Source organism: Grammomys surdaster, unplaced genomic scaffold (assembly GCF_004785775.1).
Source record: "Grammomys surdaster isolate TR1022 unplaced genomic scaffold, NIH_TR_1.0 330, whole genome shotgun sequence".
Classification (NCBI taxonomy): Eukaryota; Metazoa; Chordata; class Mammalia; order Rodentia; family Muridae; genus Grammomys; species Grammomys surdaster.
Genome location: NW_021604749.1, coordinates 1,982,741 through 2,000,396, shown reverse-complemented (window position 1 = coordinate 2,000,396; position 17,656 = coordinate 1,982,741). Strand labels below are relative to the sequence as shown.

At 43.3% G+C, this 17,656-nt stretch overlaps 1 pseudogene; it reads left to right on the top strand.

Annotated features, from left to right (window-relative positions):
• LOC114630159 overlaps nt 1-17,656 on the top strand; it is a 47,426-nt pseudogene that overhangs the window by 15,612 nt on the left and 14,158 nt on the right.

Here is a 17,656-nt window from a genome sequence, read left to right as displayed (position 1 = left end):
TCTATCTATCTATCTATCTATCTATCTATCTATCTATCTATCTATCTATCATCTCTTCATCCATCTAGATAAGTGTGCACACATATGGTTTGGTTGCATAATTTTTAAATCAGCTTCCAGTATGCAAGCATGGCTTAGACTCCAGACAATTCAAAGGAGCCATCATCCTTTTAGACTAATTATATTCTAGTATTAATCTCTCCTTTGCTCTCTGAGGCATTATCCAGTACCTGTATATACCATATAGGCAAGACATTCCCTTACAGATGTGTGGCATGCGGCTGGCTGCCTGTGGGGTATGAGCAGATGTTGTGCATGCAGTCTCAGGTCCCAGCACCTGAAGGAATGTGTTTGCAACCCTTCCATCCCCCTCTACCTCTAAGCTGGTGTCTGATGCTATTCTGGTAAGCCTGCTTCAATACTCCAGGAAAAAAAAAAGTGTATGGAAAGAGACATATCCCTGAATAACTGCAAAGTATGGCAGCCTGGAACTATTTCCCTCTACACCCATCTGTGAACGAGAAGCCAAGGCACACTTTATTTGAGCCACTCTGTTTTTGGATCTCTTTTACTAGGGACTTAGCCCAACTTCCAGGCAGGATTCGGAATGGAGACCATAGGCTCTACTTCACTGATAAGAAAGTAGGAGGGGTTTTCTGTTTCTCATTTGGTGAAGCATCAACACATAAAACACAGCTCACTGGGATACTCCTGTGCATGAGTGGGCTCTTCAGCATCCTTCTATTATCTATCATCTGTTCTATCAATCACCTATTGTCTATCATTTATCAATCATGTACATACTTAAATTTCCACTCATCTCTCGATCTATTATCTGCCTGTATTTGTATCATTTATATCTATCTGTCATCTATCCTATCTTCATTCTCTATCATAAATCAATAACACAAATATAATTTATCTATCATCTGCTTATAATTATTTATCTATTATCCATACTATCATCTACTTTCTATCTCTAATCTACTTTTAATCTATATATCCATTATGTATTATTGAACTTTTTCCTATCTATCTGTCTGCCTGTTAATCTATCATCTATCATTTATCTATCTATATCTTTATCATCTATCTATCTATCTATCTATCTATCTGCTATCTATCATCTATATGTATTTATCTATATGGTTGAAGAAGGAAGAAGATATTCTCTTCATAACCACAAATCCACAGACGGGAAATAATTTTGATGAGAAGTTATGCGTGGTGGCGAGACCAGGGACTCATGACTCTGTATTTCAGGGCTCACAGCCCCTCTTCATAGGTCATTCAAATCATGACTTTCTCATCTGCAATGAGGATTGCAGTGCATATTTTATGAACTTTTGAAAATGAATTGAATGAGATGATGTATTTAAAGGTCTTGACCCAAGGTCTGATTTTTAAAAAAAGATACCAAACTGTGGGCTGGAGAGATGGCTCAGTAGATGAAGCATTTGCTGCATGAGTATGAGGACCTGAGTTTAATCCCCAGAGACCACGTAAAGCTGTGCATGGCGGTACTCACTTGCCGTCCCAGCACTCCTTTGGTGAGATGGGAGGTAGAGACAGGAGAGCTCCTGGAAGCTCACAGGCCAGCTAGCCCTGTGTGCACAGTGATAACAAAGAGTCCTTACCTTCAACAAGGTAGTAGAAGGCAAAGGTCAACACCCACGCTGTCCTCTGACTTCCATACGTGCACTGTGACATGCACAGTGTTCTACCACTGAGCTGTATGCCTACCCCATGTAATCTTCCTTTCCAGGTCTAGACTGTTAGTCATGTGTCAGCTGCCTCTGCCAGCTGTGCAAGGCTGGATGTGATCTGACCCTGTAACTCTTTGGATTCATCTCATGCCTTTCTGTTGCTATGCTTTCCTGTGACTTCCTTAGGCTCATAGCTAACTTCCTGCCAACACTGTGACCACAGAGCCCTTCCCTGCTTCTGAGTCTGGCAGTTCTGTGCATAATGGGCTCTAACCATCACATCTTGGAGAAAGTTGCCAATTTTGATTGGCAGGGTGATGGATTTCTGAGATGTCTGCACCCTAATGTATGGAGCATGTGAATACGGTCAGTGATAGAACAAAGGGCATGGATGCAGGTGGTGTTATTGTCTCTTATCTTGAAAATATGACAATTACCCTGGAATATCTGTGTGTGATCAGTCCAAAAATCCTGAAAAGTAGAATATGGGAAGCAGAAGAGACTCAGAGAAAGAAGTCTGGAGAAGCAGAGCCAGAGAAACGGGCTGTTGTTGCCTTTGAAGATGGAGGGGAGGGGCCACACACCAAAGAGTATAGGCAGCTCCATGAGGCTGAAAAGAGTGAAAACACAGATTCCCTTCTAGATCTTTGGGAAGGGGCAGCTGGATAGTAAATTGAGTTTTGTCTAGTGACTTGATTTCAGCCTGGTAATTTTAGCCACCTCTGACTTCTGAAGTCTAACCTGTGAGATTACACATGGTGCTGTTGTAAGCTGTTGAGTCTAAGGTAAGGTGGAGCTGTAGGAAACTTGCTAGCCCACAGGATAGCCTGGCTTCCCACACTCTTGCTTTAAGATTGATATCTTATAGCCCAGGCTGCCCTCCAACTCGATGTGTAACTGAGGATGACCTTGAACTCCCAGTCCTCATGAACTACCTACCTAGTTTACGCAGTGTTGGTGATGGAACCCAGAGTTCTATAGATGGCAGGCAAGCTCTCTACTCACTGAGCCCACAGCCCCACCTGCCTTTGTAACACACACCGTCTCCCTCTCCACTTGGGATGGTCTCACCGGACCACTTGATCTGTGGCCACAGGGCCTTTCCATGGTGACAGAAATGCCCACTCAGCTCATCAGCTAACCTGCTAGTGTCTGGGCCGTCCGGCACACGCTCAGCAAATACTTATCAAATGCATAAAAGAACAAAAAAGAACAAATGGAAATTTCAGAGCTCATTGCCCTCATCCGTAGGGTTTCTTGTTTTGACAGGCTGTTTAGAATTTCTGAGTGTACACATGGACACGGGAGGATGAATTGGTGAGAGATCACGTGACAGATTAGTGGGCCACACCAACCAGGAATTCTGGCTAGTGACCAAGTCAAGTCCTGAAATCCAAGTTGTTTTTTGGGAGGAGTTATAAACTCAGACTCAGACACACAGGTGCAGTGGCCAGAGAGTAATTTTCAGGAGCCAGTTTCTTCCTCTCACCACGTGGGTTCTGGGAATTTAGCTGCCAGGCTTGATGGCTAGCACCTTTACCTGCTGAGCCATCTTGCCAGCTCACCAGCCTATAATTAATGGGCTGTAAATCTATAGTGACCGGTGGGAGATGGGGTGTGTGTGTGTGTGTGAGTGTTCCATGTGTGGCTTTGAAAACTTGGATGGGACACTCGAAGCTTTTTACAGCCTGCAACAGTTCAGCTCCCTCACCGCGAGACCCGGCCTGCTGCAGTCGCTGGAGTGTGTGTTTGTTTAATTAGGGCACCGAGTAGAGCCTCATCCGGTGGCAGATGTTGCCATGTGTAATGTAATAAATAAAAGTCTTTATAGGACCCAGCAGGCAGCAGAGCCTTCGGTTAGCAGATGGCAAAATATTAAGCTGGCAGAGCAATAACTTAACTGCCTGAATCAGCTGGTCCCTGCCCAGATTTGCTCTGACATGAATCAACTTCATATAGGGAATGTCACTCTGCCTCAGCCACGGTACCCTCACCTGCCCTCCCTCCTCTTCTTAACAAGGCCGGTTTTTTTACCTTGGTATCCCGTTATTAAAATCAGCTTCCTGGGCGTGAAATCTTGTAGACCCATGAGGTGGTCGATGAGAGGTGCATGCTGGGCTTGACTGTAGGTTTCTTTTGGGGTGGGGGAGGCTGTGTCATGAGTATGCTGTTGCCTTCCAGGCCCAAGTTAGCCAGACAGCGTGTAACCTTGAAGTTACCTTCAAGCCCTCATGGTACTTGAAGACCATCCCACTTGGCTGCAGAAATCCTCTTGGGGACAGACAGGATGACTGCTAGCATGGGGTACCCAGGGAGGAGGAAAAAGAGGCCTTTTACTCTGAAAGCACAGAGCTTGGAAAGAGACTGAGTGCCATCCGTAACGTTACCCAAGGGGCAGAGAGAAGCTGATGAGGACTGGCTTTTCCAAGTGCCAACTGTGCTGATGTTTGTGTTTATGTGGCTCAGGATGGTTAGGGTCATACAGGGATTCTTGACGAGGACCTCCAGGGCCAAGGACTTCTGTCTTCTCCATAACCCTACAGAGCAGTATCCATAACCCTACCCTCGGCACCATGGATGCACCGGTGCTGTCCTGCGACCCTGTTGTGCATTCTTGTGGAATTTATTTTGGGGGTGAAGTTCTGAGAGTTGATTTAGCATTACCAGCTTGGAGATGCCAGAGTTGAGATGGAACCCAATGCTAGGGGTAGCAATTAAATTAACTCGGGGGACTTAAGAGTAAAGTTGAGCAAAAAAAAAAAAAATGGTAGAAACACCACCTGGAAATGAGGAGGAGGACTGACCCAGCAGAGAGAATATGACACTTTGTATTTTCTGAAATAACCATGTTTGAGGAAATTCTTTGATCAGCACTAGAAGGATGCTGTCTGGACTTACCCAGGCTCCTTTGGTTGGTAAGAATTGGGGTGTGGTTTGAAGCAGAACACATCTAACCAAAATTCCTCACAGAGTTTTTCCAAAGGCTCTTTGAACAGGGATTTTAAGTGTAAGGAACAGTGTAAGCAGAGCTGGGGAGACAGGTCAGCAGTAAGTAGTTACGGTGTGCTTGGATCTCCAGAACCCAAGGAAATGCCGTGTGTACATGGCAGCTTACCCGTATATTCAGCCTTTGAAGTCAGAGACAGGATCCCCAGAGCTAACAGGACTAGCCATATCTAAAAGCTCTGGGTTTGATTGAGCGACCTTGCCTCAATGAATAAGGTGAAAAAGCAATTGAGGAAGAGTCCATAATCCACCTGGGTGTCCATGCACACACATATGCAAACATTCATATACACATATGCATACCACTGTCCTACAGAAATGGAGAGAGAAAAAAGAACAACGTAAATGCAAATGAAGGAAGTGCTTCTAGGAAAGGAATCAAGCTGTGGACAGTATGGATGAAAGGGGGTGTGCATGTCCATTTGTGTGCAGATGTGCATGTGGATGAGTGTTGTGTGACACAACTCCTGGAAATATGTGAACACATGTCTACTCATACCAGATAGGGAAACAATGACATACTAAAGTATAGATTTCACCAAAGTCCAATTGATGAATAAATTTTATTGCTGTTACTTACAGGAATATACTTAGAGGATCAACAGATTTAAGATTACCTTTTCCGGGTAGTTTCATTGGTCTGAGCCTCTTCTAGATACCTTGTCTGGTCTCTGCTTGTTTCAGGCAGTTCAACTCATCTGAGAGTGATTCACAGCAGTGTTTAGTTTTTATACCCATATTCTTGGTCAGTTTCAGGGACTTCCTGAAGTCTTTGTGTTGTTTACTTCTTGAGCTTAAGGAACTCCTTTGCAGGATGAAATGTCTGTCCTCCATTTAGAACATGCTGCTGGTTTGCCTCCCTTTTAATAACCTCTGCTTTAACAAGCTTTCTTCCAAGACAGAAGGCTTTAATCTTGGAAGAAACTGCTACTTAACAATAGAGGAATGAAGTTGGTTGTTAGAGACGGGGTCTTGAATGCTATGTTGAATGAAGCTGGTTTCTTTTTCCCTCAGGCAAAAATGAATTGTTAAAGGTGTTGAGAGCCAGCACTAAACTAAGGCAGACAAAGTTTGCTTTAGATCCTGGTGTCAGGTGACTCTTGCCTTCATGTCCTAAAACATCTTTGGGGAAAATGTCAATGAAGGTATTTTTTTGTCACCAAGGTCAGGGGAATAAAGATTTGAGGAAGTCCTGAGTGAAACTTAGATTTCCTTCTGATTTTGCCATCTGGAATGATGGAACACTTTACCAAAGATAAGGCTGGGTGCTGCTGTTCTCCTGGACCCTGGTTCTCAGCATCTCGAATCTTTCCATCTGATTTCTGTGTGTATTGCATTCCTAGAGCCTGAGAATAGACAAATTCCTATGTGCAGGCTTCTGAAATAAAGTCACCTGGGATATCAGCTTAGTCTTCTAAGGAAAATTATCTTCCTTTGTAGCCTATCCCTTAACCTATGTCCTTTGTGTCCTTGCTTGAGGTAGGAGGTGACTCTGAAAGACAGGAGTTGCCCATGACCTCTATGTCCTCATTTTATAGAGGGTTCTGAGGGGATGAGTTGCAAATATGCCTGTTGCTTATGGGATCACAGGGTCATAGAACCCAGAGTTGTCATCAACCCTTGTTTTATTTACAGTTTAAATATAAAAATATTACAACTTCCAACCCCACTGCAACAGTAGCACAAGGTTATTATACCATATAAAGAAGATGTGGAAAACTATCACAAATTGGCATCCAACTGAAATCTCAGAAGCTAAAGGCAAATCAGGTTGTTCATGCAGAGGTAGTACTTCATAGCTCACACATGTCCATCAACACAAAATGTTTATGTAATTGGCATCACATGGAATATATAATTTTGCATTTCAATTTTCTATCCTCATAAAATTGGGACCAATTTCTCACATCATTAGACTTCTTTGTAAAAATTTGTGGATGCAGAAAAATATTTCAACATTAAGAGGGGAAAACAGGATTAAAAATTCATAGTTTAGATACGATTTTACTTGTAATAGATAAATATAAAAGAATGTCTACATGCTAAAAATATATCACTCAGCATGGAAAGATGTTGTATAAAATGTTAATAGAGGTTATTATGGAGGTGACCTTTTTTTCTTTATATTTCTGCACTTACAATAACGAATTTTCCATGGTTGCAAAATACTTCAAGAAATTATCTCCCCATTTAATATCCTGGCATGTTTGGTGTGTTAAATATTCTTTTATTTTTCCCTTACCATCCGAGAGTCTAGACAGTGGCATGTGTCTGGCACATGTGTCTACTCATGCTTTGCAAATCTGCCATTTTGCATATGTGGAGACTCAGAAGAAAAACATCTGTGGCTTAATTGAGGTGGTGGGGTGGTTTGTGTGTTCAAGTCTTTTGTTTCTCAGGCTCTGTTTTTGCTGGAGAGCCTTATTCCTGTCTCTAGTATCTCTGAGTAGCAAGCCAAGGAATCATTTTGGGTACAGTGATCTTGAATAACAACCCATACAAGCCCTTGCCTGCTTCCCTGCAGCTGCCTTCAAGCAAATGCTCTGGCTTTTGGGATGAAGGATCAAAGTGTGTTCCCTGACGTCATTGATTTTGTCTTTAGGGAATTCTCCTTCTTCTTCCTGGCTTCTGTGTGTCTCTGTCCACTCTGTAGGTATGGCTGTGATACTCAGATACTCTGTTTAGCTGATTGTAAGAATTCTTGATCACCATCTCAGTGCTCCATGAGATGATACATTTGGAGCCCAGCTTAAACCTGATCTCTCTGAGCTTCCCAGATGCTAAGGAAAAAGCCACAGGTGTCTCTGTATTCTCCTATGTATTAAAAAAAATCACACAACACCACATCATGGCCATTTCTGTATGTTGTTTTTATCATGTAAATAGATCACTGAGGTCAGGGTTACATATTCTTTCCTGTGGGTCTCTGCCCATCTGCCCTTGCTACACAATCCACTTCCTTCTCCATGGTTACTAGGTCAGTTCATGGGAGCCATCACTGCCCATCTGGATCTGGAACCAGCATCCCAAGGGACTCCCTTTTTTCATTCTTATGCCTCTTCCAACCCATTTTCCTTTTAACAGGAAGGAGGACTATTTGAAATTGTAGATATGAGGTACCAATTCTTTACACAGCTTAACAAGTGCTGGGCTCTTCCTGTGTGTCTGATACCACCTCAGTAAACTCTATCCCCACTTACTCATGAAGCTCTCCTCCAATCCCTTATGAATCACTTTTTAAGACCATACAACTCTGTGCTCTGTGGGATAGTTTTGGTTATTACTCCCAAATATCCACCCTCCCCTTCAGTGGTGAGTGGAATTTATTTCCTTACTCCATGATTTGCAGTTAGCCACATGACTTTTTTAGCCAATAAGATGTGGGTAGGTTTGACACAAATAGATTGAGGTAGAACTGAGCTGTTGCTCACTTCAGTTCTGCTAAGGCTGTGTGAGCAACATGTCCCAGGTAAACTGTTGGTCCCAGTAAAATGAGAAATGGGCTGTACGGATCTAAATGGAACCAATGACCTGTAGCCCAGCTCTGACAAGAGCCACAGATGCACAGATCAATGAAGAGTTGGCCCATCAGCCACCATGATCACGACACAGGGTACTGCTGCTGAGTTATCTCTTCACGGCTCCACTTCCCATCTTTTCACATTATTGTACAGTTTTCTCCAAAAAGAGAGGCAATCACTTTCTCTATAACCCAAGCATCTGTCTGTCTGTCGGTCTGCCTGTCTGTCTGGTATTTACCTTATGTATAATTTATGTATCTTATATTTATTAATAATTTTTCTATCTACCAATACACATGCACACGTGCACACACACACACACACACACACACACACATACATTTATAGTCTCTACATCCATCCATATCTATTACCGTCCCATCTGTCTACTTGTCCGTCTATCTATCTATCTATCTATCTATCTATCTATCTATCTATCTATCTATCGTCCTCTCCAATAAATAATTGTTAAATGAATTAATTCCTCAAGAACACTTAGGATGCAGTTTGTACCCCATCAATGTTTGCTGAATGAATTACTGAACTGTCCATACCTTATTGTGTCCTAACAAGTGTATTCATAAAGCATCATTGTCACAGGGCCTGAGTGGTTAGCAGTGACACTGTCCCCTCTCCTGCTTTGTCAGATCCTGCAAAAGGTCTTTGCTGTAAAAATACCCACACTGAAAACAGATGATGTGTCAAATCAGTAATTTAAACCATGAATCTGCACTTGTTTAAAGATGAACTTGTTTGGAAGAAAAATGAGAAAAATGCTTGTGTCTGTCCAACAGAGCCCTGGGTAAGAGCATCAATTTTGGTTCCTAGCAGGTCCAGGACATAATAGAAGGAAACTGCTGAGCTCAGCAGCTGAGGGAGCCACTCTTATTTTCACAAACACAGTTTCGGGGATGGTAATCGTATCTATTAGCAAGAGTGACTCCACCGTGGGCCTGACAGAAAAATGAACTCCCCCACATTGCAAAATGAGCAAAGTGGAGATCGATAAATCATAAAATTAGTTGAGACATCATCTATCTTTCTTGGCTTCTCCTCTATTCTTGCCACGGTCCTCTGGGACACTAATTCATTTATTGCATTTTTATCATTGGGAAAACACGTCAAGGTTCGGAGGCTGCATTCAGTTAAGAGAGCAGGGGCGATAACGTGTGCCATTAATTAGGTAGTTTGGGGAGGTTCAATCCAAACGCCAGTCTTGACTGACTTTCATAAGTTGAGTTTCAGGACTATGTATGTGTCTTTATCAAAAAAAGCAATGTTATTGAAATATGCCCTGAGAGGGAGAGAGGAGGGACCTGTCTGCTCACTCTAGAGAAGCAATAAATTTAGGAACAATCTAGGTGGTCAGCTAGATGTGATCTGCATTGTCTGAACAACCTTTCTCTTATCAGCACATAATCAAAGTAAATGTGGGACACAGCTGGGAGTAATGTGTTCATGTCACCTGGCAAAGAGCTGTATGATCCCATGAGGCATACGATAAGCAGACTTTTTGAAATATTTCATTGTAGTGAGATACTTAGAATGAGGTGTGCATTCTTTAAATTATGATTTATTTTATTTTTACGTATGTATATGTGAGTGAATTTGTGCTTAGAGGTCAGAAAAGGAATCAGCTTCCCCTGGTGCTGGAATTACAGCTGCTTGGGGTGGGTCCTGGGAACCAAACTCCAGTCTTCTGCAAGAGCAGAGTGCTTTTAATGGCTGAGCCATATTTACAGCCCAAGATGTGAGCTTTAAACAAATTTTCAGTTGTTCCTTTCTGTATTGTTGACTATAGGCACTGAAGACAAGTCTCTGCATCTTGATTAATTCCAACTTTATACTCAGTGTTTGGTGACCTCTTTCTTCTCTTTCTGGCTCCTAGAAACCCCCATTCCACTCTGATTCTTGACTCTGCCTGCCTTAGATACTCTATGTACGTCCTTGTGTGACTGGTTTATTTCATTTAGCATGTCATCGTCAAGGTTTAACCTAAATCTCATGTTACTGATTTACATTTTTAAGTCTGAGAAATATTCCATCGCATGTGCATATGGCATGCTCCCCATCCATCCGTATGTTGATGGATATTTGGGTCGTACCCTCTTCTCGACTCTGGTGAATAATGCTGTGAAGACCACAGGAGTGATAACACCTCTGTGTGAGTCATATCTCAATTCTTGATAAATATCCAGATGAGGCATCACTGGACTACATGGTAGACCCTTAAATTTTATTTTCGGAATCTTTTTGTTCTTCAAGGCGGCTGCTGCACCTTGCATTCACACCAGTGGTCTGCATGAATTAGCTATTCTTGTCTCATCTAGATAGCTTTGACTTAACATTTCACTGCAGTTTCCATTTTCATTCCGTGATACTGGTTCATGCAGTTGGGTCCTTTACATACATACACTTGTTATTGCTTGATTAACTAAGAAAATGAGGGCCAGTGAGAGGGCTTAGTGGGTAAAGGCACTTGCTACCAACCCGATGACCCAAGTTCAATTCCCAAGATTCATGTGGTAGAGAGGGAGGATCAATTATCCCCCAAGCTGTCTTTTGACCACACATATGTGCAAAAAGTATGTGTGGACACACATCATAAATAAATAAATATAGCATGCAGAAATGCACACATCTGTATACTGAACATTAGACTTTACTGAAGAAATACATCAAAAATGATACAAACAAGGGGAAGACAGTTAATATCGACAGAAGATTGAGTATTGTTAGGATACCAGGTTATCCAATGAGAGATGTGGATCAGTGCAACCTCTATCAGATATGTTTCACTTCATGTATAAAAAATCCTAAGGCTCATGCAGAACTACAGTCTCCCATGAGCAGTCAAACCTGTTCTGATGAAAAAGTGGCTTCAGATTTCCTGGCTTCAAGACATATTATGAAATTACAGTAGTCAGACCAGTGTGGCACTGAAAGAAAGAAGGATACGACCCAATGGTACAGAATGGAGAACTCAAAAACAAGCCCAAGTGTTTGTCTTTCACTGAGTGTTGACAAAGGGGCCAAGAATATGTAGGAGACCAACCACAGTCTCATTAACAAATGATATTGGGAGAATTGTGTACCTATAAACGAACAAAGAACTTGGGCATGCTCTATTAGTTAATCAAGTCCTTCTCCTATGTTCCATATCTAACTCATCTGCAAATGGCCCAGACCCTTTCCTTTTGTGCCGTGGACCTGTCTACCTTCAGAAGAAACAGACAACTGGTTCTTCCTTCTCTCCTTCCCCTATTCTCCTTATAGATGGACACAAGGATATCTTTAGATTAAGTATAATTAGACGGTACTACAAGGACTCCAAGGTGGGCAGACACACATGGAGCTTGTGGCTTCCGACCATCATAGAATGGTAGATGCCATTCTATCTGAGGTCAAGACAATGAGGCAGACACCAGTCCCTTGTTTGTGGGGAGGCATTTTCACAAGGAGAGATTTTCCTTTTAGATAAGAGTCCTAGAGTGCTGGAAGGAATTACTCCTTACCTGTCTTCAGCATCCCTTCTGCTCTGCAAGGCCCTCCCCTCACTGTCATGCTCAAAGCTTGAGACGTTGCCAATTTCACTTCCTGAGGACCTAGTGCCAGCACTGCTGATAATGAAATCTTAAAAAAAAGTAAAAGTTCTAGGTGCATATGTATCTCTGATCATGTGTGATCATGTGGGCATATAAATTGTGTGTGTGTGTGCCTCTGATCATGTGTGATCAGTGGGCATCTGTAGTGTGTGAGTGTGTGTGTGAGTGTGTGTGTGTGTGCTGGTGCATTAACAATATGCATGTGGAAGTCAAAGAACAGCCACAGGTATGATGCCTTAATAAGCATCTACCAGTTTTTCTTAAGACAGTCTTTCATAGGTCAACAACTTCACCACAGAGGCCAGGCTAGCTGGTCCATGAACTCCTGGTAGTTCAGCTGTAGTTGCCTCCAATTTTGTTGTCCGTTACTGGGATTTACAGGTGTGTGTCTCACCTGGCTTTCTCAGGTGACCCTTGAGATTCAACTCAGGTCCTCAAACCTCATGCGTTGGTGACTGAGCCTACAAGTCTGATAACAACAACAACAACAAACCTTTTTTTTTTTTTTTTTTTTTTTGTTGATGCCTTTGAAGCCTTTGATGGCTTGAATAGGAACTGTGTGTTCCATCCTGGTTGTCTTAGGATTTTACTGCTGTGAACAGACACCATGACAAAGGCAACTCTTGTAAAGGACTACATTTAATTGGGACTGGCTTGCAGGTTCAGAAGTTTAGTCCATTATCATCTAGGCAGGAGCGTGGTAGCATTCAGACAGGCATGGTGTAGGAGAAGCTGAGAGTTCTACATCTTCATCTGAAGGCAGCTAACAGAACACTGGCTACCAGGATCTTAAGGATGAGGATCTTAAAGGCCACACCCACAGTGACATGCCTACTCCAACAAGGCCACACCTGCTCCAACAGGGGCCACACCTTCAAATAGTGCCTCTCCTGGGGCCAAGCAGATACAAACCATCACACTGGTCTTTGATTCCCATTGTGTCCCTATCAAGGAATCTTGCTTACAAACTATACAGACCATGGTCTCCCTTGGACTGGAGTTTGAGTCCTACCATGATTAAAAAAAAGATTTATTTTTATTATTTTAAAATATATCCCATCCTCACCTCGTATGTGCTCATGAGTGCAGTGTTCAGGAGGCCAGGAGAGAGCAGCAGAGTCTCTGGAGTGTGAGTTTCTGGTGGTTGTGAGCTGATACTGTGGGTGCTGAAAACAGAACTTGGGTCCTTTGGAAGTATATACTCTTAACTGAGCCAGCATTCCAGTCCCTCCCATGATTTTTAAAAATTAAATATGGAATACTGTTGTGGATAGTCCCAACCTTGTATTTTGATGCTAATTTCACTTTCCTGGGAGGGGATGCAGAGGAGGAGTGAATCAGTACACAGGTGACTTCTTGTGAACCTTCTGTCCAGCTTAGTTTGTAAAATAAAGGCTAGAGCCAGTGATTGGGCAGTAGAAGGGGAGGTGGAGAAAAAAGGTTTGGGGGAGGAGAGAGGAAGGCGACAGAAGAAGAAGATGACAGAGAAGCAGGAGGTGGAAGGACAATGGAGGAGACGCACATGGCCTGGAAAAACCACAAGTTATAAGGAATCTCATAGCTGGGGAATAGGGAAGTGTAATGGCAAATCTGCCCCATCTAGGCATGTAGTTTACATTCATAATTATTGACTTATGTTTTTTTGATGGGTCTTATTTGGGTTGGAAATTTACTACAACAAATTGGTGCCTAATATGGGGCACCACTTGTTGAGTGAGATATTTAAAATGGCGTTTTCTTGGGCCGACTATCTAAGTGGCGGAGGCTGCTCTGCTTAGCTTCTGCCACCATGTTCTGTGGCCAGAGACCACGTGTGCACCACAGCTAGAAACGGCCAGCCAGAATCACTGGCCCTGCTCCCCATGAGACACCAGTGTGGGAGATGGCTCGGCCAATCTTCCACAATGTCTCCACAAGGTTGGGCTGAGCCCAGACCATCTTGCCATCCACGAGGCACCCAGTAGGAAATGAGACTCTAATGTTTAATGATTAACCAAAGGCTTTATATGTTTGGTAATGCTCAATTAACAAGATGCTCACATAATTAGAGGTGTTTCCCAATTAACTAACCTAGATATAAGTTGCTACCCAGGACTGCTCCCGGTACATTCGTGGTCATCCATGGCACCTCCTACATCTCTCTCTAGCTCACTCCTCCTCCTCCTTCTCCTCTTACTCTTCCTCTTCTTCCTCTTCCTCTTCCTCTCCTTACTCCTCCCACCTTAGCTCCTCCCACCTTGCAGGGAAAATTTCCTGCTACAGAATACTTCACACATGCACATGTCATCCTTGCACCGGGTCCCTCCTGCCCCTTTCAGTGTAGCTCCAGTTTTAGTATGTGTGCTGCCAAAGTGAGCACCCTCCCTGTGGTTTTCATGCCCTGTGATATGGAAGATAATGGCTTGCATTTGGGCCCAAGAGGCCCCTGTTGTTGAGATTTGGGTTATTTATGTCCTATCCCCAGGCTCTTTCTGTTTTCAAGTTTTGTCTGGTTCCGGCAGACACAGAGCATGTACATCATTGCAAATGAGAACTTGTTTGACATGTGTCCTCAGAGCAGATGCTGGGTGCCTAGTGGCCAAAGGAATGGTTGGTTCTGTCCTGATGGTGTGCAGGGGTGTGCAGGGTTGCTGTGCGTGTTGAGGACGGGAAGCAGGGACCTTTGGCTGCTTTATTTAGCAGGATTGTTACTTGTTCTTCCATATGCCATTCAGCAGGTGTCATATACTTTTTAATATTTTGGGAATAGTTTTAGATTTATAGAAAAAGTCTCAAATATAGCACAGAGAATTCCTGCATTCATCCTTCATCCGGCTTGCCCAAGATTAGTAGCATCGTGTATCACCTAGGTATATTTGTCGAAAATATGAAGTTAACACCAACACACTGCCCTTAACAAAGCTGTGGACTTCCTATGTGTTCCCTTTAATCTCCTTTTTATCTTAAAAGTAAATTTTGTAACTTTTTTTTTTCTGGGCTAGAGATGGAACTCAGAGCCTTGAGATTCCAGGCAATCCTTCGACCACTGAGGTGTAGTCCTAGCCTAGCCCTGAAGTCCTTTTTACTTTGAGCCAAAATCTAATTTAAAATATCACCTTGCATTTAATAGTTTTACTTTAAATTTAAAACAATTACTTATCTGTGAATTTATGTCTGTGATATACATATGTATGCATATGGATAGGCCGGAAGGTGATGTTAGGTGTCTTTCTCAATTACTTTCCACCTTATTTTTTTTATTTACATTTTAGATGTTATCCGCTTTCCCCATTTCCACCCCACCCAGGAACCCCCTATCCCATCCTCCCTCCTCCTGCTTCTTTGAGGATATGTCCCCACCCACCCTCCTGCTCCCACCTCCCCACCCACAAATTCACCCACACTGGGGCATCCAGCCTTCACGGGACCAAGGACTTCCTCTCCCACCTATGCCCGACAATGCCATCCTCCCCTACATACACAGCTGGAGCCATGGGTCCCTTCTAATGTGCTCCCAGGCTGGTGGTTTAGACCCTGGGAGCTCTGGTTGGTGGTATTGTTGCTCTCCCCATGGAGCAGCAAACCCTTTCAGCTCCTTCAGTCTTCTCTCTCACTCCTCCATTGGGAACCCCATGATCAGTTCAATGTTTAGCTGTGAGCATCTGCTTCTGTATATTTCAGGCTCTGACAGACCTCTAAGGAGACAGCTAGATCAGGCTCCTGTCAGCATGCACTTCCTGGCATCCACATCAGTGTCTACCTTTGGTGACTGCACATGGTATGGATACCCAGATGTAACAGTCTCCAGACAACCCCTCCTTCAGTTTCTGTCCCACACTTTGCCTCCATATTTGCTCCCATGAGTATTTTGTTACTCCTTCTAAGAAGGACCAAAGCACCCACATTTTGGTCTTCCTTGTTCATGAGCTTCACGTGGTCTGTGAGTTGTATCTTGGATATTGTGAGTTTGGGGTCTTATTTATTTATTTATTTATTTATTTATTTATTTATTTATTGGGCAGGATCTCTCACTGAACCCAGAGCTCATTGTTGGCTAGGTTGGCTGGCCAGTGAGCTTCGGGAATCCACTGGTCTCTGCCTCCCCAGTGGTGCGATTATCAGCATGTGCTATCAGGCCTGGCTTGTTAGTTGGCATGGAGAATCTAAGAAGAGTTCCTCATGAGTGAGTGACAAGCACTTTACCAACTGAGCCATCTCCCAGCCCCACATTTGGCACCTTAAAAAATAAAGAAAACAACATTTTAAATTCCTCCCAGGCAGCACTCCTGTGGACTGCACCTGCCAGGTGGACCCTCTTGACACCCCCCCCTTTCTTGACCTCTGGAGAACTCTACCTTGTTTTCTCTATATTCAAAGAAACATTTTTTCTTGTTTATCTTCCTATTATTTCATCTGCTAATCTAAGTAAATACATGGCCTCCCTTTACCTTCTTATAAAACACTGTAGTCTTTTCTCAACTGAACTTGCTAACTCCCCTGGAAACACACACACACACACACACACACACACACACACACACACACACATACACACACACAGATGATGACTCCACAATGAGGCATCATTTTAGTGTGAGGTTGTGGTTCCCTTGGGATATCCAGGAACTGCTGATCACCAAGCAGGGAAGGATGGAGTGGAGCCAAACTCCATGGTCCACGTCTTTCCTTAGGGTATCCAGGCTCTGTTGAACACTGGGTAGGAAAGGATGAAGCAAATTCTGGAGGGATGTGCGTGGGGTATGGAAGTGGGGGTATGGAGGAAGGGGGTAGGGTGACAGTGGAAGATGAAGGCTGGGTGAAGGTAGGGTGAAGGCTGGGATGGATGGAGGAGGTATCTCTGAACATTTCAATGTTACAGCCCATTAGTATTACAACTCTTCAGTGTTACAGCCCTTAGAAAACAGTTCTCTTAGATAATGGTCAATGAGACAGCTTGTGCTCTTTATTTGAAACGAACAAGGACTATAAACCTTGGAAAGTGGGAAGGGGAATCTTATTAGGGTGAAGTTTCATTGGCTGAGGTTTAAGGTTCTGGGGATACCTCAATTTGTATGGAAAAGTGTTCTAAGAGGTTGAACCTGTAATTTTGCCAAGGATTTTTTGACATATCTTAAGTAGAGTGTGGGTATTGGGCTTCCCAAATAAGGTAGATGAGAGGAAGCCCCTCTGGAAAAGGGCGTCCTCCATTTTGTAAGGAGCTCAGGGGAATTATCAGACATGTAGACTTCGACCTTGAGAAACAAGATTTCCTAACGTGAGGTGAGAGTTCTCTGTTGAATGTCAAGACCTTGATTTGTTCAACCATTTCCTGCTGATGGACATTCCGGATGATTTTTATTCACTGAGAATTATAAAGCCGCCACAAGCCAGTAGTGGTTGTCTTGGAGGTCAAAGGAGATCAGCAAGGGAAAACACGATCTTAGTTTGGAAGTCAGCAGAGCTTTTGCTAGAACTCTTAAGACTACTTTGGCTTCTTCTCTCAGGGCTTATCCCTTGGCTACGGCTGACTTGGAGGCAAGCTTTTAAGATTGTATACTTAGTGATAAGCAAGGGACCCTGTAACCAGGCCTCAGAGTTTTGCACTTGAATTTGCTTTGCAACAGTTGCTGAGAAAAAAGCAATTTATGGTAGCCAAGGAAATAGACTACAGTCGATACTGCCTTCTGTGTGTATCTTCTCTTGGAATAACTTATGAACCCCTGGCAGGCTTTATGGTCAGGCATAATCAGAGTCCTCTTCTACAGAGGCTCTACAGAGGCTGTGTACTGCTCAGGAGGCTGGGGTGGTGATGCACTGTGGAGGAGGCTGGGGTGGTGAT